Source organism: Balaenoptera ricei, chromosome 14 (assembly GCF_028023285.1).
Source record: "Balaenoptera ricei isolate mBalRic1 chromosome 14, mBalRic1.hap2, whole genome shotgun sequence".
In the NCBI taxonomy this organism is placed as follows: domain Eukaryota; kingdom Metazoa; phylum Chordata; class Mammalia; order Artiodactyla; family Balaenopteridae; genus Balaenoptera; species Balaenoptera ricei.
In genome coordinates this window covers 28,623,763-28,648,929 of record NC_082652.1, presented here as the reverse complement: position 1 = coordinate 28,648,929, position 25,167 = coordinate 28,623,763, and the positions used below count along the sequence as shown (strand labels likewise).

Here is a 25,167-nt window from a genome sequence, read left to right as displayed (position 1 = left end):
TTTTGACAGATGATAACGAGTAAAAGTTAGCACACATACGTTGGCCAGGTAGCAGCTGAAAAGATGTGAGAGCTCCAGTGTCTGCTTCTATTCCTTGTTGTTTACTTAATATTCAGAAAAGAAATTCCATTGTCCAAAACCCATCATTCTTTTTAATTTTTAAAAATTTTATACAATTTTTAAAGGTTACACTCCATTTACAGTTATTATAAAAAAAAATTGGCTATATTCCCGGTGTTGTACAATACATCCTTGTAGCCTGTCTTATACCCAATAGTTTGTACCTCCCACTCCCCAACCCCTGTGTTGCCCCCCTCCCAAGCTGGTAACCAATCACTAGTCTGTTCTCTATATCTGTGAGCCTGCTTCTTTTTTTGTCATATGCACTAGTTTGTTGTATTTTTTTACATTCCACATGTAAGTGAGATCATATAGTATTTGTCTTCCTCTGTCTGACTTTACACAAATGTTTAAACATGACTAGAGGGAAGTTCAGGGTATGGACTCTGTCGCGGGCGCCCTGAAGGTTAAATTCTTTCTCACAATTGCCTTTCCTTTCTTTTACCAGGTCCCTTAAAAGCTTTTGTGACCTGATTACACCTTATAGAAGTTTGCAGTTGATAAATTTGTTGTTCATGAATTCAGTATTTAGGCCAATAATATTTCTTTCTAGCCTGTTACTAAGGCCGTGGTTCAGTCTGTCCGGAGGCGTATTTCCTCTTTCCTTAGCTGGATACGATAGTGTTCAAAGGAGGCAGAGAAAGGATTGGGTCAGAACCACTGGCCTTTTAACCTCTGTAAAACAAGGTCCCAGAAAATGCCCTCTGAAGGAGACTCACAATTTTGTGCAGAAAGGGCAGGTCTGCCGCTGTTCACCCCTAGACACGGACAAGTGACCCCTGGGGCAGGGGGGTTGCAGTTTGTCATATTATCCTCAGATCAGGATGACCGTGTGTTCCTGAAATGTGCTCTGGTTTTGGAGGGTGTTGTTTTCCTGGAGTGCTTGTACAATCCCATAACACCTCCTTCAATGAAAGGTGAATTTGCATAGTTTGTGACTACTTCCTGATTTCTAATTGACTTTTGGGTAAAAGGAACCTTAATACTGAAACGTCCCACAGTTGTAGCTCTTAGAGAGGCACTAAGTAAAAGGAACCACAAGCCTTAGAATGTTCTGTTAAGTGTGTCCTACGTTGTTATACACTTTTGATTCATTTTCTTCCAGTTGTTTTCTGATTTTATATCTAAGTCATCTTTATCATCTATTTATATCCACCTTCTGTCTGTTTATCTATCAATCATCTCTATCATCTTTATCTGTTATTTATATCTATTTCTGTCTACTTATCCTGCCTGTCTATCTGTGCTGTTCACACAACTCAAGGGGCATTCATTCCATCTTCCCCTCTAAGAGAAAAGGCTATACTTTATTTTTGAATAACCTCCTAAGAGCACATGCTGATTTTTATTGATGGTCATTGCTTGGCCGTTGAGCGGCCCCTGTGCCACAGCTGGTAGATGTGTCTTTGCTGCCTCAGCTTCTTTTGAGCACAACAGCAAACGTGTTCTCCTGGCTGACGCCCCTGGATGTCTGTGAACAGGGCACGTCCCCAGCTCTTCTTTGCCCAGGACCCTGGCTTGGTCATATATGGCTAACATGGATTAGAGCCCTTGGCAAATCTTTCTCAAATCTCCTTGACGAATGGCTGAGTAGTAGTGGTTTTACACAAACTTGTTACACAAACACAAATTTGTTCGTGTTTGGGGTGAAGGGGGCACATGACAATAGTGGCAAATGGCGAGATGCTCCGTGTAGCATCTTGGACTCGGCCGATTATTTGTTGCTGCTCTTCTTTCTCCCGCAATTTCCTTCCCTCCGCAAAGAAGTCTTTCTCTCCAGGACGTGCCTTGTCTTTTTTGACCTTCTGTCTCATGGACAGGAGTGGTCACCTGCACCATCAGTGTGACGTCCCTCTGTCCTGTCACTTGACTAAAAGGAGCCCTCCAGCCATGGCTGGAACCTCCCTGCCGACGGGGAGCTCATCACCTCGAACACAGCCCCTTCAAGGCCAGTGCAGATGGGTTGAAACGTGCCTGTGATTCAGAGCAGGTTGGCTTTCCTTCCACGTGCGCCCCACAGCCGTTTGCAGGCACCACTGAGGCCCCAGTGAGCCTCCTCTTCTGGGCTGGATGGCTTGCCCTCCCCGTTCCTTCTCTGGCTCCCTGATGGCCCTGCGAGCTCTCTTCGTGGATGGCGGTGCTCACAGATAGTGGGGCTCCAGCCAGGCGTACTGCGGCTCAGCATGGCGGGCACGGCGAGGAGGAGGCAGGCCTGATGGTCCTGCTGCTCCCAGCTAAGCTGCCGAGGGAAGGATGCGGCCTGGAGACTGGATGGCTTCCCAGCTCCCTGGAGTCACATCCTCAGAGTGGGCCTTGCTCCTCTTCAAAAAGAGAATATTCAGAACATTAGACACACCCAAATTTAATGATAAGTGTAAAAACATAAAGCCAGAAATGAATGATTTTTGAAGTATTTGCCATTGTTCAGTTACACAGTGCCCTTCATGAGTGTAGCTAATTAAGAATGGACGTTTTTCATACATATCCTGAGCCCAATAACTTGGGTAAATGACATTCTTGGACAGAGAAGCCTTTAACATGTGTTTTATATTAGACACTGTGCTGTTTCCTTTCTATTCAGAATTAGGGTGAGTGTCAAGCATTGTTTCCTACTTTTCTCTGCAAGTGGCTACGCTTGGATTGTGTGAAGTTCTGTAGCCTTTCTCTTCTTCCAAGACTGAATCTGGATTGATTTCTGTTTATAAAGCTTCTCGAGATCCTTGCTGGAGAATGTAGCTGGAGAAGACACCTGAGTGCGTTTCACACCTGTGCTGTTGTATAAAACCATTTAAAGTACAATCTTCCTGAATCTGGAGGATCCCAAGGTGGCTTGTAACAGACTTGAGTGTTTCAAAGTTGAGGCAGACGTTGGCAGGACTTGTCTGTGCAATGACATAAAAGCTCTCTTTTCTTTTACCTGACCTAAAGCTGGGTACCCTAGCCAGGCCCTGCCCCCTCCTCCCTGCACATCTAGTCTATCTCCGTGTCACCAAGTCCTGTGGTTTTACTTCTGAGTATTTTTTCACCTGACCATTTCCATTCTTACTCGTAGTTACTGCCTTCGAGTCCCAGTGTTTCTTGCTTGGACTTTCGCAACAGCCTCGGGACAGACCGCTGTGCCTTTTTTTTAATTTATTTATTTATTTTTTTTATTTATTTATTTTTGGCTGCGTTGGGTCTTTGTTGATGTGCGCGGGCTTTTTCTCTAGTTGTGGCGAGTGGGGGCTATTCTTCGTTGCGGTGCGCGGGCTTCTCACTGCGGTGGCTTCTCTTGTTGGGAGCACGGGCTCTAGGCGCGTGGGCTTCAGTAGTTGTGGCACTCAGGCTTCAGTAGTTGTGGCTTGTGGGCTCTAGAGTGCAGGCTCAGTTGTTGTGGTGCGCGGGCTTAGTTGCTCCGTGGCATGTGGGATCTTCCCAGACCAGGGCTTGAACCCGTGTCCCCTGTGTTGGCAGGCAGATTCTTAACCACTGCGCCACCAGGGAAGTCCCAAGACCACTGTGCCTTTGACCTCTGGTTTTTCTCTCCCCTCCTTGAGTGTCCTTTATGTGCTTTAGGGAGAGAATCTCAGATTTCAGTGTGTGTCAGAATCACCTGGAGGGCTCCTTAAAATGCAGTTTCTGAACTGGCAGGTGGGGAGTGGAGCTTGAGACTTTGTTCTCACGTGTTCCCCAGGGAAGCTGATGCTCCTGGTCTGGGACCCCCAGAACGACACACAGCTGACCACGCGGTCACAGTGGCCTGGCTTGGGGCTCTTTCTCTGGGCCTCTCTCCCTCTGCAGCCTGTGGCACCCTGTTTCTCTAGCGCCACCCAACAGACCACACCCTTCCTGGCCCCTCTGCCTGGAGGCCACCCTCCTTGGCTGAGCAGCCGCATGTCGCCCGGAGAGGAGCGTGCTCCTCTGGGCTCATCTTCAGCTGCTGAATGTGTAGCAGGAATGAGCTGCTCCAGACGCTCAGGGCAGGGCAGCCCTCTTCTCTGTTTTTCCGGAGCAGTTACATCACCAGGAAAGGTAAGAGGGCCTCCCTCAGTCATTTGGGGATGGAGTGTGTACCCAGGATGTGAACTCCCCCCTCCCTAGTCGCTTCCTCGGTCTTTCGTGGGTCCTGCGGTCACCCAGGCGGGGTGGCTCGGTGTCAGTCCTCACTCAGCTGCCCCGAGCCCCACATCTCCTCCCACCTCTGACTGCTAAGCTGCCTCCCTCTGTCCCTCACACAGATCAGTTTAATTTGGGTTTAGACCTGTGTTTTCCACATGTCGGTATGTTTACGAATTATTTGGGGAGCTTGTTGAAATGCAGATTCCTAGAGATTCTGACTCAGGGGAGCTGAGGCAGTGCCTAGGAGGTGCGGTCCAGGCCGGAGCGAGTAGCACTTGCCCGGACCCCACCCCCTTCTGGGTCCCTTTGGACCCAGAAGCATAAAAGGCCATTTTGCTACAAAGTGTTAAATCTTCCTGCTGCTGGCTGGAGGCTGGAGACTCCCAAGCAGACTGTGGGCTCCCTGAGGGCAGGACATTTGCTTTATTCTTCTGCTCAGATAGTCTGGGGGATGAGTGCATGCCACAAATTGAGGAAGGCCGCACACTGGGGCTTTAGCCTTTTCTTTTCTTTCCTGCGTGATGCTGCTGTGCCCAGAGGCCGGAAGAATTCTGAGGGTCTGCTGTGGCTGCAGACTCCAGGTCTGGGCTTCTGCTGGGCGTGGCTGAGAATGAGTTGTTTTTTAATTGCCAAACAATGGTCTTAGATCAAAGGAAAGCTGCCGAAGTGATGTTCACATTGAGATGGTAGCTGGCCACAGCTTGTACATGGAAGGCAGGGAGCTGCTTTAAAGCACACTCAGCCCGGAGGTCCTGCAGGGCTCCTGGCCCCTCCCTCCTTGGGGTTGCCTTCTGGCATTAGCTACAGTTTCATCCCAACCCCAAAGGGTGGGAGTTACTGACTTGATTGTAGAATTGACATGAACGGAATTCTGAGTAAGAGCAAATCTAAGACTGCAATTGTTCTGTTCCAGTGAGATTGAAAATCTTCTGTGCTTACTGCCCAATAAATCCTCTTGCACATGGAATAACCTCATCTCCCGAGTCCTGGCCAAGGTCTTGGCCGCAATCAGCAGGGTGCCTGTGGCAAGCGGGAGGCTGGTAGAAAGCTCCTTGGACTGCAAGTCTGAGTTACGGAGATGACCTCTGAAATTGAGTCGCGGTCTTCAGTTACACCCGTATTTGCAAAAAGACCCCAATAATTAAGTGTATTTGAAACAGCTTCTGCATGCGATCATGTAGAGTCATGAACTTTTAAATTATCAAAGAAATGTTTGTTACTTTTGGAAACTGTACTTGCAGCCCCTGGAGGCGTGTGTGTGTGTGCACGCGCGCGTGCGTGCATGTACGCACACACAGGCCTGCAGCACTACAGTCACCAGAAGGCGGTCTGTCTCGCTTGTTTGGAAGCAGCGGCACCAGTCCCCCTTCACACGTGGTGGGATTTGAGAAGAACAAGGACAGTTTTCTCAGGAATTGTGGAGGTTTCCAGGGGCAGCCTACGCATGATAATTCACTTTCTAAAAACAACCTGTGCAGCTCGCATGCCTGGGATGCTTCCCTGCGCTCAGACCTGGCTCCTGTTGCGTTGTAGCTTGAGACCAGCCACCCTCCCTTCAGACGTGGGTGCCCCTCAGCCTCATCCCCGTTCATCCTCGTTGTCTGTCAGCTCTCGGGAGGTTGGGGCCACCCCTGTGCGAGCAGCAGTGTCCAGCGGCTGTGCTGGGGACCAGGTAGTGGCTTGCTTTGGATTGTGAGTCACTAACTGTCAGTTTTTTGTTTTGTTTTTTTTTCATTAAAGTATAGGTGATTTACAATATTGCGTTAGTTTCAGATGTACAGCACAGTGCTTCAGTTTTGTTTTTGTGGTTTTTTTGTAGGTTATATTCCATTATAGGTTATTACAAGACGGTGGCTACAATTCCCTGTGCTATACAGTAAATCCTTGTTGCTTACCTATTTTATGTATGGCAGATTGTAACAAATTAATGGATGTCAAAGGGAAGAGGGAGGTGGCGAAGTATGGGATTAATGGATGTAAACTAACTGTCCTTTCTGAGTTTGGGTTTAAGTCTCGTGCAGACCAGGGCATTCTTTCACCAGACTTTTCATTCTTGTGCTTTTCAAGCTGAGCCCACAGCGTCACAATGATTTCTGTCATCTTCTTCGTCAGTGGCAGGATATTTTGTGCCTCTGAGGATGGGTGCAGACAGGGCTGACTCCTGGCCTTTCCCCTCAGTCTGTTCCTCTCCGTATGCCTCAGTTTCCTCCAAATGGGGGCATCTGGTCCCTTTCCTCTGGCTTTCTGCTCTTGGCTTGGCCCTCCCTTCCTCTCCCCTCTCCCTCCTGGTCCTGGCAGCCACTGTAACTGGGAAGTTGGCCAGTCGTTTTGTGTGTTAAGGTCTTGTGGTTGTAATGATTTTCCTTCTCACAAAAATTCCAATTATTTGAATTTCTCAGCTGTTTGGGTTCTGGCTAAGTGGATTTAATTTCATCTGAGGATCTGAAAACTTGGTGCTTACCTGAGTTTACTGTTGAAGACGCTGAGGAAGGGAGATATTTTGATAAGTCAGTGGATGCAAAATGTTATGCTTTCAAAACTACTCTTCCTTCTGGTACTTCGCAGCTGAAGCATCCCGCACACATCGCATCCTGCCCTTGGCTTGATTCTCTGTAACTAGCGTTGCTGTGCTAAAGTCACTTCCTGCTTTCCCTATCTCCCCCCCCCCCCCTCACCTATGTCATTAATCTTAGCTTGTACTGCTTTGTTAAAGGCTAAAGTAATGCACAGAGTAAAACTCTAAAATGTTTAGAAGCTATGCAGTATTATATTGTAAACCTGTATAAATTCTTAACAAAGTTAGTGGTTTGGAAGGATTTTCAGGAGAACTCCTTCAGCTAAAATGTAGTAAATTCCTTAAAATAACTGAACTTTGGCTTATAACAAGGTCATTGTTTGGCAGTGTTCATGTTTTTAAAGCTTTCCAGAACTCAGAGGAGGAAATGATCTGAGACAATGTAGTGATTAAAATAATAAAGGTAATAAATTAACATTTGCATTATTTGCCAACGATTGATTTCCTTTCTTCCAACTTTTTACCCCACATTCTGAATAAATTGGACCATGTGAAGAACTAGAAGATTAGCTTTACTTTTTTTTCTGGTTGAAATCGGTTTTGCAGAAGTGGAAATTTGGCAGCAAGTATGGAAACTAGCAAATCAGTTTACAGTGTCCTGTGCTTAGTTTAATGAAACCCGCAAGAACGAGGAAAGACTCCATGGCCTCAAATAAGAGAAGGCTGAATTGTGTAGGTTTTCTGGAATTTTATTTTTACCCTTATTAATTCAGTAGCATGTAGAACAGTATGTCCAGGCTCTAGTTGGTTAATAGTTGCTTCCAAGTGGGTAGAATTTCAACTTCAGTAGTTACTTTTTGATGATCTCATGGAGAAAATGTTGGGAAATATTTTCTAAGAATAGTCTAAAATGAAGAGGAGTGTGGTAATTTTTTAAGAAAAAACTGTGATCTAATGGAATATAAGCAGTTGGCTGATGACCAACCAGTCTTTACCACCAGACGTTGACCTCTAATGAACTTGACCTCTAATGAGGTAGTAGAACCATGTATCTATTTTCAATTAAAATGATTGATTAACATGGGAGTATTGGGAGCATCTGTATTTCTTTCACATAAAATGGGGTAGATGGACGTTTCTTTGAACAATGGTTTCATCATCAGCATACGTTTTCCAGCTGCTGCAGCTCTCGCGAGCCCATCTGATGGAACGTGGCTCACGTGTAGTGTATCCGAGTTGTTGTGTCTGAGTTACTTCCAAACAGATGTCTCTTTTCATCCTTGGGCGGTTTATAGGTTTCTGCACTGGGCCTGGCCCTGCATTCTTTCACTCCCTCACCTGGGTGCTGACCTCCACTCTGGCCAGGTGGCCCTTCCATCACCACCAGTGGCGCTCCCATCACCTGAAGCCAACATGAACATGCTGTGGGTGTCACCTGAATACCTGCCTTCAAGCAGGTGCTCTCTGCTGAGGGGTCCACTGTGCAATGAACACATATTATTAGGGGGCTAAGGGGGGATCTTGACCTGCCAACGACCAGGGCTGTCTAGTGCTTTGTTACTGGGTCACCGTGGTGGGACCCCTGGGAGCTTGTAAGAAATGCAGACTCTTGGGGCTCACTGCAGACCAGCTGAGTCTGAATCTGTCCTGCTCTAGGGTACAAAGTAGTGCCCCTGCTGGGCCTATTTTAATGACCATTTACAAGTTTATCGAAGCATTGAAAGCCAAAGGCAAAGATCCTTTAGCAGTAGAATGTGTTTTCATTAAGTTATTTCAGGATACTGGATCCCAGACTTTATGTGAAAAGCTTATGCACAGATCATGCAGATGGGTGACTTCTGTTTGGCTCCTTTCTGCTTTCTGGTTAGTCTGCAGGGCTGTGCTGTGAAGGATGGTCCTTCAGGACACCCTAAAGTTTTCCTGGTAGACTGGAGTTTGCTCTTCTCTGTGGGTTGGGAGGGTAGGGGGGACAGGAGGGGACAGCTGATGTTGTGATGAACATGGGGTTATTCATTCATTAATAGTCATTAATTAAGTGCCTTAGTTATTTAAGTGCCCAGACCAGGGTTTGAGAACTACCGGTCCCAACTAATTGGCAGGTCATGAACTCATTTTATTAGTTCACAACCAGCAATTAAAAAAAGTGACTTGCAATGGAAGATAGAATGTAGGTCACATAGTAAGGCTGAATATTTTCAGAAACTTTTAAGCTATACATGTGATAAGTATATATAAATATTTACTATTACAACTCAGTGTATGTGTATATATATATATATACATATATATGCATGTGTATTTATATATTATGCATGTGCATATAGGGATGTATGCATATACATGCACACATATATTGCATTAAAAATGAAAGTACAACGTGACTAATATTATGGAGGGGTTATGGAGGAAGTATTACAAGATATAGTCTATGTAGTTTAATGAAGGAGAAAGACCAAGCATAGATGTTTATTATTGGCTCGATTTACCAAAATGACAAATTCGTATCTAGATATCAGTGAATAGTAAACATTTTGCTGTTCAGAAATGTTGGGAAATAGGATGTTATGATTTTCAAACCTTTGTAGTTAATACAGAACTATCATACTACCGTTGATAGACTTAAATATTTAGAATTCAGTGAGGTATAGTCAAGACTAAAATGATCTTGAACTTAATTTGCTTCATGCTGGTTTGGACACCTTTAGGACCTCCTGTATCTCTGGTTGCTGTGGTGAAGGCTCAGCATCTGTGTGAGTAAAGGATGGAGAGGAGCCAACAGGACGCTGGCTCCCAGGCCCCCACTACTCAGCCCACTGAATGGAGACCGTAGCCGCCACTGAGGGTGGAAGAGCCTGATTTTGCCTCTTCCCGTGGCCTCAGCATCTGGCCCAGGGCCCGGGTGTTGAGGTGTGGAAGCCCTTGTGGAATGACGGCTCCTCCTTCCTCTCCAGTCAAAGCCAGTCCCTACGACTGCGTACGAGCCCCGGGCCCACGGCCTCTCCGACTTCATCTCCGGTACCCTCGTCCTCGTTCACTCTGCTCAGCACCTGTCCTTGTTCCGGAACCTCCCCCCAAGACCCCTCTGTCAACCCCTGGCCTCCTTCCAGCCTTGCGGGGATGCGCCCGCTCACCCCGCCCGCACGGGCGCCTCCACGGCCCGGCCGCTTCCACCCGCAGGTGCCCGGGGGTGGAAGTGGAGCTGAGTCACATCTGGTGCTCGTGCACCTGCCTGCCTGATGCTGGTCTAGGGGTTCGGGTGGGTTTGGACGCGCTCGGGTTGCTGCTTCCCGCCTCCCGTCTCTTCCTGTTGTTGAGCATCCGCTCTCTCCCAGGACCAGGGACCCGGCTCATAGGAACAGCTCTCTACCAAGAACTGGGTTTGTTTTGGATGTTAACTATTAACAGAGGTTGGTAAAAAATGGAGGACAGTTTTTACCTCTGGCTTATGAAAACCGGTCTTGACATTTTATTATGACAGCACAGGCTTGCTTGTGTCTGTCCTGCTTCCCCTGTTACATTTTGGGTTTTCAGGGAAATGACAATCTAGGTTTTCCTTATTTTCTGAGAGCGTGTTGCAGGAAGTTTGGGACATAAGGGGTCTTCAAAACGCCGCTGCTTCCCCAGCCTGGGTTGAGCCTGCTGTGGCCCCAACCCCACCCAGCCTTTGGGGGTCAGGACTGTGGCCCACCCACGTGGTCCACAGCATCTGCATTTGGATGTGTGCAAGGCCTCTTGTACAGAGGACAGCTGGACGAGAGGCCCTTCCAGGAGGCCCGGACACCAGACAGCACGGCTCCAGATCAGAGAAGGACCTTGACGTCCTGTGGTCTTCGTCACACTTCCATTCAAGTGCTTGGTGATCTTTTGTGGAGGCGTCGGGCTTTGCCTTTCTTCTTCACTTGAGTTTGGAAATCAAGCTTCTGGGGTTGGGGCGTCAACCCGCGAACTGCCCCCGAAACAAAGGGGTGGACGGGTGATGGGCCAAGGGGAGGAAAATGAACAGTTTGGGTGGAATCAGGACTCGGACCCTCCTCCTTTTGATTCCTCACGCTGTGACCTCTACTCCAACACAGACTTTCCCCCACACTTAGTGACCTTAAAGATCTGTAAAGTGGAAGCTGGAAAAAACCCGCATTTGAGGGGACCTGCCGCTCAAATCCCTGTTGTTCAAGGGTCAGTTGTAAGCAGGAAGCTAATAACCCCCTTGGACCAGAATGTCACTTAAAGGAAACCGGCATCTTTTTTTATGTTTCCTTAAGGTGCTCTTTCTAGCTTTGCTGAAAACTTTTGTTCTTTTGGCTTCGGAACGTTTATGTATCGCTTTTGAGATCTGGAAGCCTCCGCCCTATGGGCTTTTAAGCCCCTGCTGCATGTGCGCAAATGCGTGCGCGCCCCCGTGTGCGCACTCCCTTGTGGGCGTGCGTGTGTTTGCGTGCTTGCGCGCGCCTCAGAAGCGCGGCTTGGCTGCCATGTTGGCCATGGTGTGGCTTCGCAGTGCAGCGTTTCCCTGGCGGCCATGGCCTGGTTCCCTAACAGGTGGTTCTGGCCTGTGTAAGGTTGGGCGATGGAGCTTCTGAACAGCTCGAGGCAGTCGGTCCAGAGCGGAACGGAGACAGGACACCATCCTGTGCGGTTTCGCCTCAGGTGACCGGCCGTTTGCTCTGAGATGGCCCGACCTTCCTCTGGAGGCAGCTCCGGCTGTGGGCCCAGCCTGTGCAGGGGCTGCCCTGGGCTCGGCTTGGCTCCTGGGAGGCCGGCACCACCCCGGTCCATTTGCTCTGGAACAACTTGGCCCCAGGGAGAAAACGACCCTTGCGTGGTCGGAGGACCGGATGCGGCCTGCACCTGGTCCTGCGTCCGTTCGTGCCGTGCCGCGGGCCGCCTCAGTGTTCCGCGACAGTTTAGGTAGGAGAGGCCTTCTGTTTCCCTCGTCTCTCCGTAACTGAAGTCCACACCTACGGCTTCGTGCTCGTCCCCGTCCCACAGACCGGCCGCCCATGGCGGAGACCCTGCCCTTGTCCCCGGGGACGTCGTGTTCTCAGGGGCCCCTCCTCCTGGGACCCAGGATCCGCGGCCGGGCTTCTCTCCCAGCCTCAGTATTCTGTTACCTTAGAGAAAGCGAGGAGGTTGTGAGGGTTAAGAAGGATCGTGCCTCACTTCCCCCGTGAGTTCAGCCTTCTGCCCCTCGTGTGGGCCCCTCCCGTGCGAGGGGCCCTGTCCGCGTGCTCCTCTGCAGGGATGCCAGCGCCCCGCCGCTGCTGCCCTGCTTCTCACCGGCTCCCCAGCTGCAGCCACTGACTGCTGGAAACGGGTCAGGAGGTGGTTTTCAGGAGGCGGTTTGGGGCTGGCGACATCCTCAGCCCCGCAGGACCATCCGCAGGTGCTCGGAGCACGGGGCGTGGTACAGGAGGACTGCCGCCGGCACCTTGTGTGAGCGCCTGTGCTTACTAATTCTCTTGAGTGAACCACTCTTCCAAAGGCTTAGTTTTCTGGGTGTGGGCATAATATTCTTGCGCAGCCTTCTTTCTCTGAAGCATTGAATTGGGCTTTGTGTGGAGCTGTGCTTTGTGAGATGATGGAAAAGGCCTGTACTTACTAGAGCTGAGGGTGGAGGGAACTGGGTGGGTTCTGTCCTCTGGGCCTGTTTCTTCCTCTGCCTGGGGAGGGGTCGCTCAGTGACCCCTCCAGTTCCGTGCTGTGGGTCATTGGCTATTTTCACACATAGAGATGGGCCCAAGAGAGTTAAAATTATGCCGAGAAGTGGTGAGTTTATTGAAATTCTCTGCCTCATATGTCATGGAACTGGTGTTTTTAGTTTTTCTTGGCTTGAGTGTCAGCATTCTGCTGCCTGAGAGGCTGAGCACCAAGGGATAAACGTTGGAGATAATGTTCAGGTTTACTGAGTGATTTATAAGGGAGTAGGAATACATAATAAGATTTTTTTTTTATAATAAGATCTTGAATATAGATTTTAAGAGAGTATGATGTGTTTCTGTAATGAATGGAGTTTTTATTTTGTACTCCCTTCAGTAATTTAACTGATTTGAATATTTTAAAATCTCACTTTTATTATACTAGTTCTTTTGACATCTAAAATAGACACAACTTGAGTTGCAATATACTTTGTAATTAAAAAACCAATAATTTATCTCTCGAGGATAGCAGAAACTGGATGATTTATGCATTCAACTTTTATTTTAAGCAGAGCTTAAATAAAATCTTGCTTAAAAGAATTACAAATCAGCAGTTTAAAAATAAAAAATCTTAAAGAACCTTTGAAATAGGTTGTCATGAAGTTGACGTTAGCATTTTGTTTCAGAATTAGAGTCAGGGCATTTGACCTACACAGGTTTTTCCATTTTGGTTGAGAATGAATTATCAATACAAATGGAAAATTAAAAGTGATTCACATGGGCTTCCCTGGTGGCGCAGAGGTTAAGAATCCGCCTGCCATTGCAGGGGATACGGGTTCAGGCCTTGGTCTGGGAAGATCCCACATGCCGCGGAGCAACTAAGCCCGTGTGCCACAACTACTGAGCCTGCACTCTAGACCCCGCGAGCCACAACTGCTGAAGCCCGCACGCCACAACTGCTGAAGCCTGCACACCTAGAGCCCGTGTTCCGCAACAAGAGAAGCCACCACAGTGAGAAGCCCGCGCATGGCAGCGAGGAGTAGCCCCTGCTCACCGCAACTAGAGAAAGCCAGCGCACAGCAACGAAAACCCAACGCAGCCAAAAATAAATAAATAAAAATAAATTTATTTTAAAAAAAAGAGTGATTCACACATTCTCACTTTGGAAATTTTCTTAGGGAATTTTTTTGTTTTTAACCTTCAGCTGATAGCTAAATGCCCAAGAAGGGACAAGGATATTTGGCAAAAGCGGTAACTGCGGAGCAAAATTTCTAAGCAGTGACTCAGGTTCACAGGTAAAATGACATAACCAGTCCCGGAGAAACTGTCCATTCATCATTTGGGGGTAGAATATGAGGCTTAGTATTTTTGACCTATTTTGAAATTAATTTTGAAGCTCTGAGGTCTGCTTTGAAGGATTGCACAAATTCTATTGCTTTGGCCTTATTGCAGTAACCAGAGATTGGCAAATCATAACTCTTTTAATTTGGCTTATTTAAAAAAATGTATTAAGGGCATCCCACGTGCCACATACTCTTCACAGTCTTGGTGATGCCAGGGTCATGGTGATGTTGGTTCTTGCCCACAAGGAGCTCATAGTCAAGTAGGAGAAATGAGTTTTTGCTTATGGATGGATGAGGCAGGTAGGGAGGGCTGTTTTGATGTGTTAGTTATGTGTGCATTTAATATATACACATGTGTTTTATATACTCCTATATTTAATTAATTGCCAAATTAAATTTATTTACTATTGCTGCAAAACAAATGACCAAAAACTTAATAGCTTAAACCAACACCCACATATTATTTTACAGTTTCCATGGGTTGGGAGTGCGGGAATGGCTTAGTTGGTTCTCTGCTCAGGATCTCAGAAGGCTGCAGACTAGCTCTTAGCCCAGTTGTGTTCTCTTCTGGAGGTGTGAGTGGGGGAAGAATCCACTTCTAAGCTCATTTAAGTGGGCAGAATTCACTTCCTTGTAGCTGTAGGTCTGATGTCCCTGTTTCCTTGCTACTGTCAGCTGGGGACTGTTCTTGGCTCCTAGAGGCCCCTGCAGTTCCTTGCTGTGTGGCCCCCTCACGGGCCCTTCAGACATGGCCGCTCACTTCTTCAAAGCCAGAAAAGGAGTCCCTCACTTTCTAGTAGGCTGATGTGGAGTCTTACATAGCGTAACCTGATCAAGGGAATGGCATCCCATTACTTTTGTCATGTTCTTTTGGTTCATCCCATTACTTTTTTCATGTTCTTTTGGTTCTGCCTGCACTCAAGAGGAGGGAATTATGCAAAGGTGTGGCCCCACTGGGGGTCACCTTAGAATTCTATCCACCACATACATTTCTGGTTATTCCACTGACTTCTGTTCCCTAGAAATCAGCATTTGAATCCCAGGAAGACTGATGAGAGTAGTCCCAGTTGAGGAATAAAACTATCATCCGGAAAGTGAAAAGTGGGTTTTTTTCTTCTCTCAGTATAGGTAAAAGGCAGGAGGACAAAGTAATGTCTGTAGGTTCACAACATTGGTAGGAAGGAGTTACGTAAAAACAGTGGGGTGTTTGGCTCATGTGTTTTGGGTGGACGTCCACAGGAATCTCACAGGGTCCTCTGGCTAGACGCAGTCATTTTTTATCTGGCTGTCTTAGCATTGGCTGATCACTCAGGAGTGACATATGGCAGGAACATGCTTCGGGTGGCAAGTCTCCTGGAGAGTACATTGCAGCACACAAGCTAGACAGATGGTGGCTTATTCACCCTTGGACCAGAGTGTAATCCTGCACCTTGGCCAGCTGGATGCTGAGAGGTGCTTGTGCCATCTGAGGCAGAGCCAACTGAGTTTACCTGGAACTGCTTTGTCAGGCATGAGACAGTCACCTGACATGACCTGCAGTGGCGAGAAGGACAGCATGCTCATCAGGCTGAGAGGAGGATGCTGGTGACAGATTGTGTGAACTGGAACCAGACAGAGTCGGGAGGACATCCTACCAACAGGGTGGAGGGCAGGGGTTAAGATCGCCTAGCAGACACAATCACGGAAGTTATCACCTTAGCTGGGTCTTCACTAAGTCACTGTTGCTCCTACAAAATTAAACATGTGTTTCAGGGGAGGAAAAAGTGCTGCTGGGCCTGCCTCCCTTTATAGTTAAGGATCGGTGGATCCATGTGGTCGACAGATACTTTGGGTTCTTAAGACACAGCCATATTTAGGATGTCTATAATTTTAAAAATCCCTAATCCAATAAAGACATTGTCAATTATGTGTTCATGACCCCTTGTTGAAGAAAAAGCCTGTGACTTTGAAGGAACAAGTGTGTGTCCTTTGATTGGAAGCTGAGAACCTGGTGGCCCTGTGGCTGCCGGAGAATTTATCCCCAGTTCAGTTATACCCCGTACCCAGATTGTGTGCTGGGGGTCTTCTCTCTTCTGTTTATTATATGATGCTTATTTTATTCATTTTGGTACCTGTGCCTTTTATTGTGACAGTCCTCAAGTATTTTTCAGAACTTGGAGAAGGGGATGGTACACTTAAAGAAACCAAGAAATGGTTCACTGGAATTCTTTATTTTTCCTTTCAGCAGTTCAAGTTCTATATCTGTAACATCAAAGTGCCATCTCCTGATTGGACCGTTTTCAGGAACTCGTGTCAGTTTTCGTATCAGCTTAAAAGGTGAGTAGAGCTTGAGACTCTTCTCTTTGATAATGTTTGTGAAGCAGAGCTTGTCACAGCACTGACTGTTCTGAGATTGTGTCCCTCTCAAGAAAGTGGTCCCAGCTCCTAGGTGCAAAAACTATCTTCCCAATGTAACTTTTTCTGATTGGAGGAAAGTTGCATGATATCAGATTAAATGTGACTTTTCTTTTTTGTTTAATACCCAAGTGTATTCATAGTGGGCTGTGAATGTATATAAAATACATATTTCTAGATTTACTAGAATATTGAAGGAAAATAATCTTGCTAATCAATTTCTATTTATTGCTGAGCCTGAGCATTTAATACCCAGATGTTTAAAAACGTTTAAGATTGGTGAGAAATGGGATTCTTTCTTTCTCATTCTAAATGTTTTGTTCTGCTTGGTTTCCAACTTCATAAAATGGGAATAATCATGGGATTGCCGTGGGACGTGATGAGCCACCATGCTTCATACAGCACCTGGCATGTAGCGCACACTGAATGGATGTCAGCTTCTCTCTCTCCTGGCTGTTGTAACAGCAAGTGAGCAGGTTTTCCTCTCTGTGTGTCGGTAGCACACGTGATCTGTACTGTAGGGGGGCGTTGACCTCCTAATTTGCTGTGTTTGTGTTCCTGTGTGTTTCTTCTTGAAGGGTGGGGTGTAAGTGGCCTGGGGTATAAATTTCAGGGTATCTGGAAGTAGAAGATTAGATGACACACATGTTTTGGTCACCTCTGGGCATCCTCAGACCCAAAGCCCAATTCAGAGCCAGCCCCAGTGGGGGACAGTTAGTGAAGGTGCCTGGCGGGGGGTGGTACCAGGAGCATCCTACCTGCCTCAGCTTGCCTGCCCAGCTTTACCCTTTAGCATGTCTCTTCACCTCTCTTTGCCTCTGTTTTGTCAACTCTTAAGTATTTTAGTGATTCCTGTCCTGCCTAATTGCCAGGCTGTGGAGAACATCAAATGAAGAAATATATGAGAGTCTTCAGCAAAGTAAAAGAAGAATTCTATACAACATAAGGTTCTTTTCCCCTAAATTTTTAAAAAATTTATTTATTTTCTTTATTTTTTATTTTTGGCTGTGTTGGGTCTTCGTTGCTGCACGCGGGTTTTCTCTAGTTGTGGCAAGTGGGGGCTACTCCTTGTTGTGGTGTGCTGGCTTCTCATTGCAGTGGCTTCTCTTGTTGTGGAGCAGGCTCTAGGTGCGCGGGCTTCAGTAGTTGCGGCACGCGGGCTCAGTAGTTGTGGCTTGCAGGCTCTAGAGCGCAGGCTCAGTAGTTGTGGCGCACGGACTTAATTGCTGCGTGGCATGTTGGATCTTCCCGGGCCAGGGCTCAAACCCATGTCCCCTGGATTGGCAGGCTGCACCACCAGGGAAGTCCCTCTCTTAAATTTTTAATGTGCCAGGCATGGCTCATTGTTTATGCCATATTCCTTACTAGAATGTAAGCTTTATAAGGGCAAGAATGTCCCTACCTCCCACTTGTTTTTCCCTCCAGGGCTTGAAACAGTGCGTGCTAACTAGGAGTTCAGTGAGACTTTTGTCAGAGGAAGTGATTGATGGAGATCCCCCTGGAGGCTTTCAGAGCTTACCCAAGCCTTTTTATTCATGTTGCTTGTTGGAAATAGATGAGGCAGTTGGAGAATCACGAGGGATTTAATGTGCTTCCTCACTAAGGCACACAGACCCTTGAATTTATGTGGACTTTTCACAGATTGGAAGCTTCCTGAAATTGTAGGTGCTCAGAACCATGCCGTACTTAACAGACACTCCTGAGTCACTGTTGGGTGCAGTTCCTATGTAGTTCTTTCCTGAGTGGATTTCACAATCAGGGATCTGCAAACGTGGAGCCCATTCAGTAGGCTCTCACAGGGTGGGTGGTAAGCTTCCCTGGGGGGCACTCAGGCCGCACGCCTCGCCAGTGGTCAGTGACTGATGAAACAATTTTCGTTCACGTGGTTCTTCATAACTTGACAGGACAGCATGATGTTTGAGAATCCCTTACCTTCCCAGACATGGTATTGCTGAGGTGCGCCATTTTTCTTCCATAAATTGGCATACCCACCACCAGCTCGAAGCGGGAGGTGGCACCTTGTCTCCACCAGAGCCAGAGAGAGTGTGGGCACAGCGTGGTTTCTCATCATCATCTCAGATGTAGTCCTCTTTGACTTTGCCCACCAAAAACTGGAATTGTCTTTATGTAGAATTTTACTGGGTAACTGAACGCACCACTGGACTCTGTCCCTAAGGACTATGCAGCTTGATTTGCAGAATTTTGACAGAAGTAGAAATCTTGCAAATTATATAACTACCCTATTCTCTCCCGTATATGGAGTTACCTCATTCTGTCATCTATTTTAAGCAACTTTCAGAATTGGTAATGGAAAACTTTTTCTTGACTACATTACTGTATATGGATTTTAAATTAAAAGTAAAGTGCATTGCTCCTTCTGAACATAACAGCGGTTAAGAACAGATTCCTTCTGGAGAACTGCATGTCACCTGGTGCAGTGCAGGTCATTTCCAGGCACATACTTGGGTTCTGAGGTGTTGTAAGAGCTTTCACACCTCTAAGATAGGTTCTTACAGCTGATTGTCCTGGAATTTATATTTGTTCTGTAACTTGTAAAATTCTGTCCCTTAAAGCTCACAGCTGGACCCCGGGAGACATTCCTACATGCTGACAGGACAGACTGGAGGCATTACCACTCTGCTCTGTCTGCTGGGATGGGAAGGCCCAAGGAATTCTGGGCTTTTTGTTAACTGCAGAATGTGCCTGTCTTACCGTACAGTGGATTTTTTTGGACTTCGTTTTAAAATCAGGTTGGGTCCCCATGTCTAGGTTGTTATTAAATATGTTTCAAAATTTTGACCTCCTTGATAAATCTGAAGACAGGTCCCTCTTTGCCTTATCATATCTGTAAGGTATATTTGGAAACGTGGCCTTTGGCTCGAATTCTGTGCTTTTACTCACTTTGTTACTCTGGCAAGTCCTAACCTCCTCTGAGTCTCAGGTTTCCTCATCTTTAAGTAGGATAGTAATTGTTTTGTGGAATTATTGTGAAGATGCCTAACTCAGCATTCAATGCGTAGTAGGAGCTTGATGAAATGTCAGTTATTGTTTTCCATCCAAATGCCAGCTGTTACCCAAGGACCATGGCTGGCCGGATCAGAGGAAGAGAGCAGGGGTGGAGCTTTCCGTCCTCTTGCAGGAGGTTTGCTGAGTAATTTCATGGGGCATCTTGCTGGAGTCAGGTGGGTGGAGTGCCGGTGCCCTGGCCGAGCACAAAGCTGCTGGGATGGAGGTAAACAAACCATTAATTCGAGCTTTTTGCACCTTTTCCTGTCCTCTTTGTGAGACTTAGACCTGGTTGGCTCTCAGCACAGGTGAGAAAGGTTCAGATGGGGAAAGTCCCATCTCTTTTTTTGGTTTCCTTCAAGGTCCTTAAGGGATCTGAAATGGATGGTGAGGACCAGGGAGCAAAGTGGGAGTCCTGCATTGTGAGACTTGTGGTCCCAGTGGGGAGATGCTCTAGCAGTCAGAAAATAACCTTAGATACAGGTGATGCAACCTGACCTGAACTTCTGTCTTTGTGTTAAATTTAAACTTTCAAGGTACATCACAGAGGATCAGTAGTGTTGGAAGACGCATCACCTCTGAGTGTAGGTCTCTGCTGTCTACATTGTCTACAGGAATGCTTATTTTCTCCAGATGTATTTTTGCCAGTGTCCAGTAAAGTCGATTAAACCATGAAAGGTTTGTGCTGGGAATTCCCTAACCTGAAGGAGGATTTAAACTCTGCCTTACAGTTAGGTTGGGGTCATTCAGAGGCTGCACCAAGACATCCTGGCTGTGTGAGAAGCTGGGCAGTGGTGGGTTGGTGCCTCTCTGGCCTTCCAGGTTGTCATCAAGGAAGTGACACCAAGTTTCCCAGTGGGAGGGGTCCTGGGACAGATCCCAGGTAGACTAGTTCCAGGGTCCCTCTTGGCTTGTGATAGAGTTTCTGGGTTCTCTAGGCCTCATTCAGGCCCTTCCACCTCCTGCTTCCTCTCTTTTCTCCTCCCTTCCTCCTGCCCACCCCATGTCTGTGCAGCATCAGGGGACTCAGATCTGAGCCCCATCTCACTGCTTTTCCCTCATTCTTCCACTTTAAGGTTAAGAGTAGCACTGAGAAAAATTGGAACTCAGCAAGGGCATCAGGGATGCCATGTGTCGTGTTTGAGTTAGGAAAACCCAGCAATGCAAAGAGGAAGGCCAGCAGGCAGGACACCACTTCTAGAGGCTGGGAAGAGAATCTTGTTACCTCTGCTGTTTCTGCCTGTGGCCTGGGAACTTGGGAATTTTCTCTGCCTGTGTGTTGGATGCTGTCCTTGTATTGTTAGACTGTATTATTTTGTTATTAAGTAGACATTCAGAGTTGTATTAGAAAAACACCTTTATGTTTCGCTTTAAACTGAAACACAGCAACTTCATCAGTCAGTGCCTAGCACAGCGTTAAACTGCTAAAAAGCTAGCAAATTTTCCACCTAAAAATTTTGTTGGGGAGGTAAAGGTGGGGGGCATGGGGGAGAGTATAAAAATAAATCTTTCAGAGATTCTGGGTTGCTTGGTGGCGTGTGTATTTTTCCATGGTACGGGAGGTTAGAAATAGCATTGCTTTTTATGGGATTCTCAGCAGCAGCTCAAAAATTTGGCTTCGTGGGCTCGATCTGTGTGTGTGGGTGAGGCGGCTCCTGCAGCCCGTGGGGTGGGGGCAGCGCCTATCTGTCTTCCTGCCCGTCCGCCCCGGCGGGTGTCACCCGGGTGAACGGCGCTCACGTGTGAATGTGATCACCAAGGTCAGGCTCTTGTGAGGATGTGCCTGTGGCTGCGGATGCCAGCTGTAGCAGACGGAGCCTCAGCAATCCCCACAAAGTCACACCGGTGCACGTGCTAGGGCAGGTGCCGGCCACAGGGGTCGTGATCTGGGAGGGCGTCCTCCAAGGCTGCTGCATGTCTGGCTGGCTGGGCCTCCTGAGTCTCTGTGAGATGGCCTCCCCTTCGAGCCTTAATACCAGTGGGTTTGATGGGCCACCCCTTCAAAAGGAGTCCTTAAGGATTCTTGACATTTGTTAGAGTTACATAATTCTTACAGATGGAGGTCGGTTGCCCAGTGTTTCTCAGATTCAATGCAGGAAGGAAATGGAAGGAGGCAACCACTGGGACAGAGGCTTTTAACCCCCATGGGACCCAGGACATATGTGAATTTCTGGAAATTGTGCCTGTTCCTGCAGAGAAGGCCAGGGCTTTGATGGGATTCTCGGTAAGATTTTGACCTCCAGAAAGGTTAAGAGCTTTTGCAATAGAGCATGAGGTGAAGTTCATTTAACTCGGGAAAATCATTTTGGAAGCATGGTGAGTGTCGGGAGAGGGAGGTGTTGGCAGAATTGAAGAGGACAGGCAGAGGGAGGAGAGGGGTCCGCTTAGTAAATTGTGTGACAACACAAGAGGGGACCCCATCTGCTGGGGTTTTTCTTTGTGGGCTTTCTTCTTGAACTTCCTGTAATATTGTGTTGTGGATGGTTCCTGCAGAAGGCCGCTTGCCAGTGCTTGGTTACCTTCGCGAGCTTGGCGCTTGGGAGGGGGGCCGGCTGCTCGCAGGTCATCTGGGGTCTGTGTGGATTCAGCCCGGCATTTAATCAGCAGTTTCCCCCTCTTTCCCTGGATCTGCTGTGCCTTGTTCTCTACAGTTTTTCTGGCGACTCGCTTGGGGGTGATTATGATTGGCCAGCAGCTGTCCAGAGGACAGTGGAGGAAGCCTCAGGCGACGAGTGCTTCACCTCCTCATCCACAGCTCGCCGTGGTTTTGGCACTGTTCAGTGGTGCCCACTTCAGCGCCTTCTGTCTGAGTGGCCAGTCACCTTTGGAGGACAGGATCGCTGGATAAGTGTGCAGATCACTTGCAAACACAAAGCGTTACAGCTGCCCGAAGACTGTGTGGGCGAGAGTGCCTTGGCCAGGTCAGGGGTGGTGCCCATGCTGCCTGGGCCTCACGGTGCACCGGGAGCAGAAATGTTTCTCTTGAGTCCTCGGGTGGAGCCGGAGGAGCCGGGAAGGTTACCCAGGCACCTCTCTTCCAGAGCAGGATGTCAGGGGTGCCCTGGAGCCAGAGCGAATTAGAGCAGGGAGGACTCGTCCCAAACACGACCTGCGTCTACGTTTGCTTTTTAAACGTTCCAAAGCTGCTACCTGATATTCAGGTTCTGTTCTGTTGTAATAGTTCACCTATGCAGTTATATTCCAAGAATAATGATGCTTTTGGCTTTCTTTATTTCTCTGCTTGGATTGATCCACGTTTGCCCAGTGCAGTGACTGGGCAGGGAGTTCTGCTTCCTGTGGTGCTAGTCTGGCAGCTGCCACACGTCCTGTCACCTCACTCCTCATCTCTCTGTACCCCTGTTGACTTCATAAAAATAAGAGAATGTGATGAGATTCTTCAGTCATTTGAGAAAATTTGTTTTACAGGTTCAGGTGGGTTTGTGAAGTATTTTTTAGTACTTTGCAAGATATAAGGATGCTTTTGAGTCATCATTAAAAGAACTTTTTACCACTTAGTATTGTGGTGTTTAAATCAGTTATCTATTTTTTGATCTTTAATTGGTTCTCAAACATTCTGCTGCTCCCCTTTTTCAAGAAGTGTGGTAGAAAATATATAACAGAATTTGGAACCCTGTGCCCTGCTGTTGGTAATGAAAAGTGGTAGTGTTGCTGTGGAAACCAGTATGTTTTAACCATTTTAAAGTGTACAGTTTAGTGGCATTAAGTACATTCACATTGTTGTGCAATCATCACCTCCATCTATCCCCAGAACTATTTTCGTCTTGAAAAACTTGAACTCTATTCCCATTAAACACTAACGCCCATTCCCCCCACTCCCAGCCCCTGGCAACCACTTCTACTTTCTGTCTCCAGGAACTTGACTGCTCAAGACCTGATACAAGTGGGATCATAGAGTATTGTCCTTTTGTGACTGGCTCACTTTACTTAGCATAGTGTCCTCAAGGCTCATCCATGTTATCGCAAGTGTCAGAATTTCCTTCCTTTTTAAGACTGAATAATATTCCATGGTCTATATAGACCACATTTCGTTTATCCATTTGTCCGTCGATGGACACTTGGGTAGTTTCCACCTTTTGGCTGTTGTGCTGAACATGGGTGTCCAAATATCGCTTCAAGTCCTTGCTTTCAGTTCTCTGGGTATCCTCATTTAAAAAAAATACTCCCCAAACTTATTTTTAAAAGCACACTCTCAATTAGACACCATTAGGAATCCAAAAGAAAGATATGCTGAAATATGGAGGTGATCTTAAAATTACAAGATTTGAAAATATGAACTAATTAAAGGGAAGTGAAAGAATAGAATTGAGAGCTGTCCTTTCCTATAGAGGTAATAAATATTATTCGGGCCAGCAGGCCTCTCGTACATGTTCTGAGTGAAGCATTATTCCTTAGACAAGACTCCAGGTAGGGCCAACTTCCAAGAACAACCCACTTGGCCTGCATGTTGCTCTTGTGTTGTCAGGGGTGCTGATGGGGAGACGGACAGGAAATGTGAAAAAAAAGGAAAAACAGGAGAATTTCTGGTCAGACTCTTGTTTTTCCTGAAAATTGGAAAAATTTTAAATTGTGACCTTTTATGGATAACAGTACATTATTTGTGATAAGAATTCCACAAGACTTTTACTGGAATGACTTCTAGAAACCTGTGCAATGGGAAGGTTTTCTACGGTGTTAGCGCCGTCTGTGTGGACGGTGGGAGCCTCACCCTCAGGAGCCTGCCTCCTGCGCCTCCATTGTCTTTAGAGCATGAATCGCCTGGTCAAATCAAGAAAGAAAGCTAACAGGTGAGAGGATAGGGAAGTTCGTCTCAATCTGGGCAAACCTTGGCTTTCAAAAGTGTGGGAAGATGCTTATGTCACCAAGACAGAGAAGCTGTTATTGGAAGAGGAGCAGTGGGACAATGAGCAGGGTCACGACCAGCTGTTGGTGATAAAGTTTATCTTTAACCCACATCAGAGCTCCAGCTGTGTGCTGGCCCTCTGGGGGGCTTGGGCACAAAGATGACTGGGAAACGGGCCCTGCCTCACAGAGGGACTCGTGATCTGATGGAGGAGACCCACAACATGTCCCTGGTCACAGTCCACAGTGACTTGCGCTCAACACGTGGCGCCGAAGGGGCCCTGGGCAGAGAGGGCCGTGTACACCCTACTGGGAAGGTTTGTGGATACACTCACGGAGGTGGTGACGTGTGAAGTGGGTCTTAAAGCACGCATTGTAGTCTGCAGGTGGGCAGATTAAACATTTCTGGGTGTGTCTGTGAGAGTGTTTCCAGATGAGTCAGACTCAGTAGATGGCCTCCCCAGTGTGGGTGGACATTGTCCAGTCCGTTGAAGGCCTGCATAGAACAGAAGGCGGAGGAAAGGAGAATTTGGCCCTCTTGCTTCCTGCCTGCCTGCTTCAGGTGTGACATCCTGCCCTGGGACTGGGGTTTACACCGTCGGCTCGCCTGTTTTCAGGCCTTTGACACCACTGGCTTCCCTGGGTCTGCAGCTTGCAGACGGCAGATCGAGGGACTTCTCAGCCACCGTAATTGTGTGAGCCAGCTCCTCATAATAAATCTCTCTCTCTCCCCTCTCTTTGTGTGTGTGTGTGTGTGTGTGTGTCCTATTGGTCCTGTTTCTCTGGAGAATTTTCAGCAGCTTCTTCATTAATCTGATTATGTTTATATTCTTTATATTCTAAGTCTTCTCCTACTATCTCAACATCTACTTCTTTGCATATCTAACTTATTTTGGATAAAATAATCCTGAAGCCATTAGAATACTATCCAAACTTTGCTTGGCTAGAATTGATAACTATTAAAGATTCTATTTATTTGCTTTCTTCAGTTTTATCATTTTCTTTATTTATTCTCCAGGCAAGTATTCTTAAAAAAGATAAGGGTTTGTTTTAGGCATCTTTTTATGCCTTATTTCTGTATGAGTGTGTGTATATTTTCTTTTTTTATAAGAAGCAAAATCAGGGTATCTTGAAAGAGTTCTGTTGTCTACCATCAGATGTGTGACCTACTGCTTATTCGTGGGCAGCAGCAAAGCAC

General features: G+C 47.1%; 1 protein-coding gene across 1 annotated transcript in view; it reads left to right on the top strand.

Moving 5' to 3' along the window:
• LDLRAD4 (low density lipoprotein receptor class A domain containing 4) overlaps window positions 1–25,167 on the top strand; it is a 304,564-nt gene that overhangs the window by 27,682 nt on the left and 251,715 nt on the right. Inside the window, 1 exon segment of the mRNA XM_059895228.1 lies at window positions 15,934–16,025. The gene's annotated coding sequence lies outside the window, so the exon portion shown is untranslated.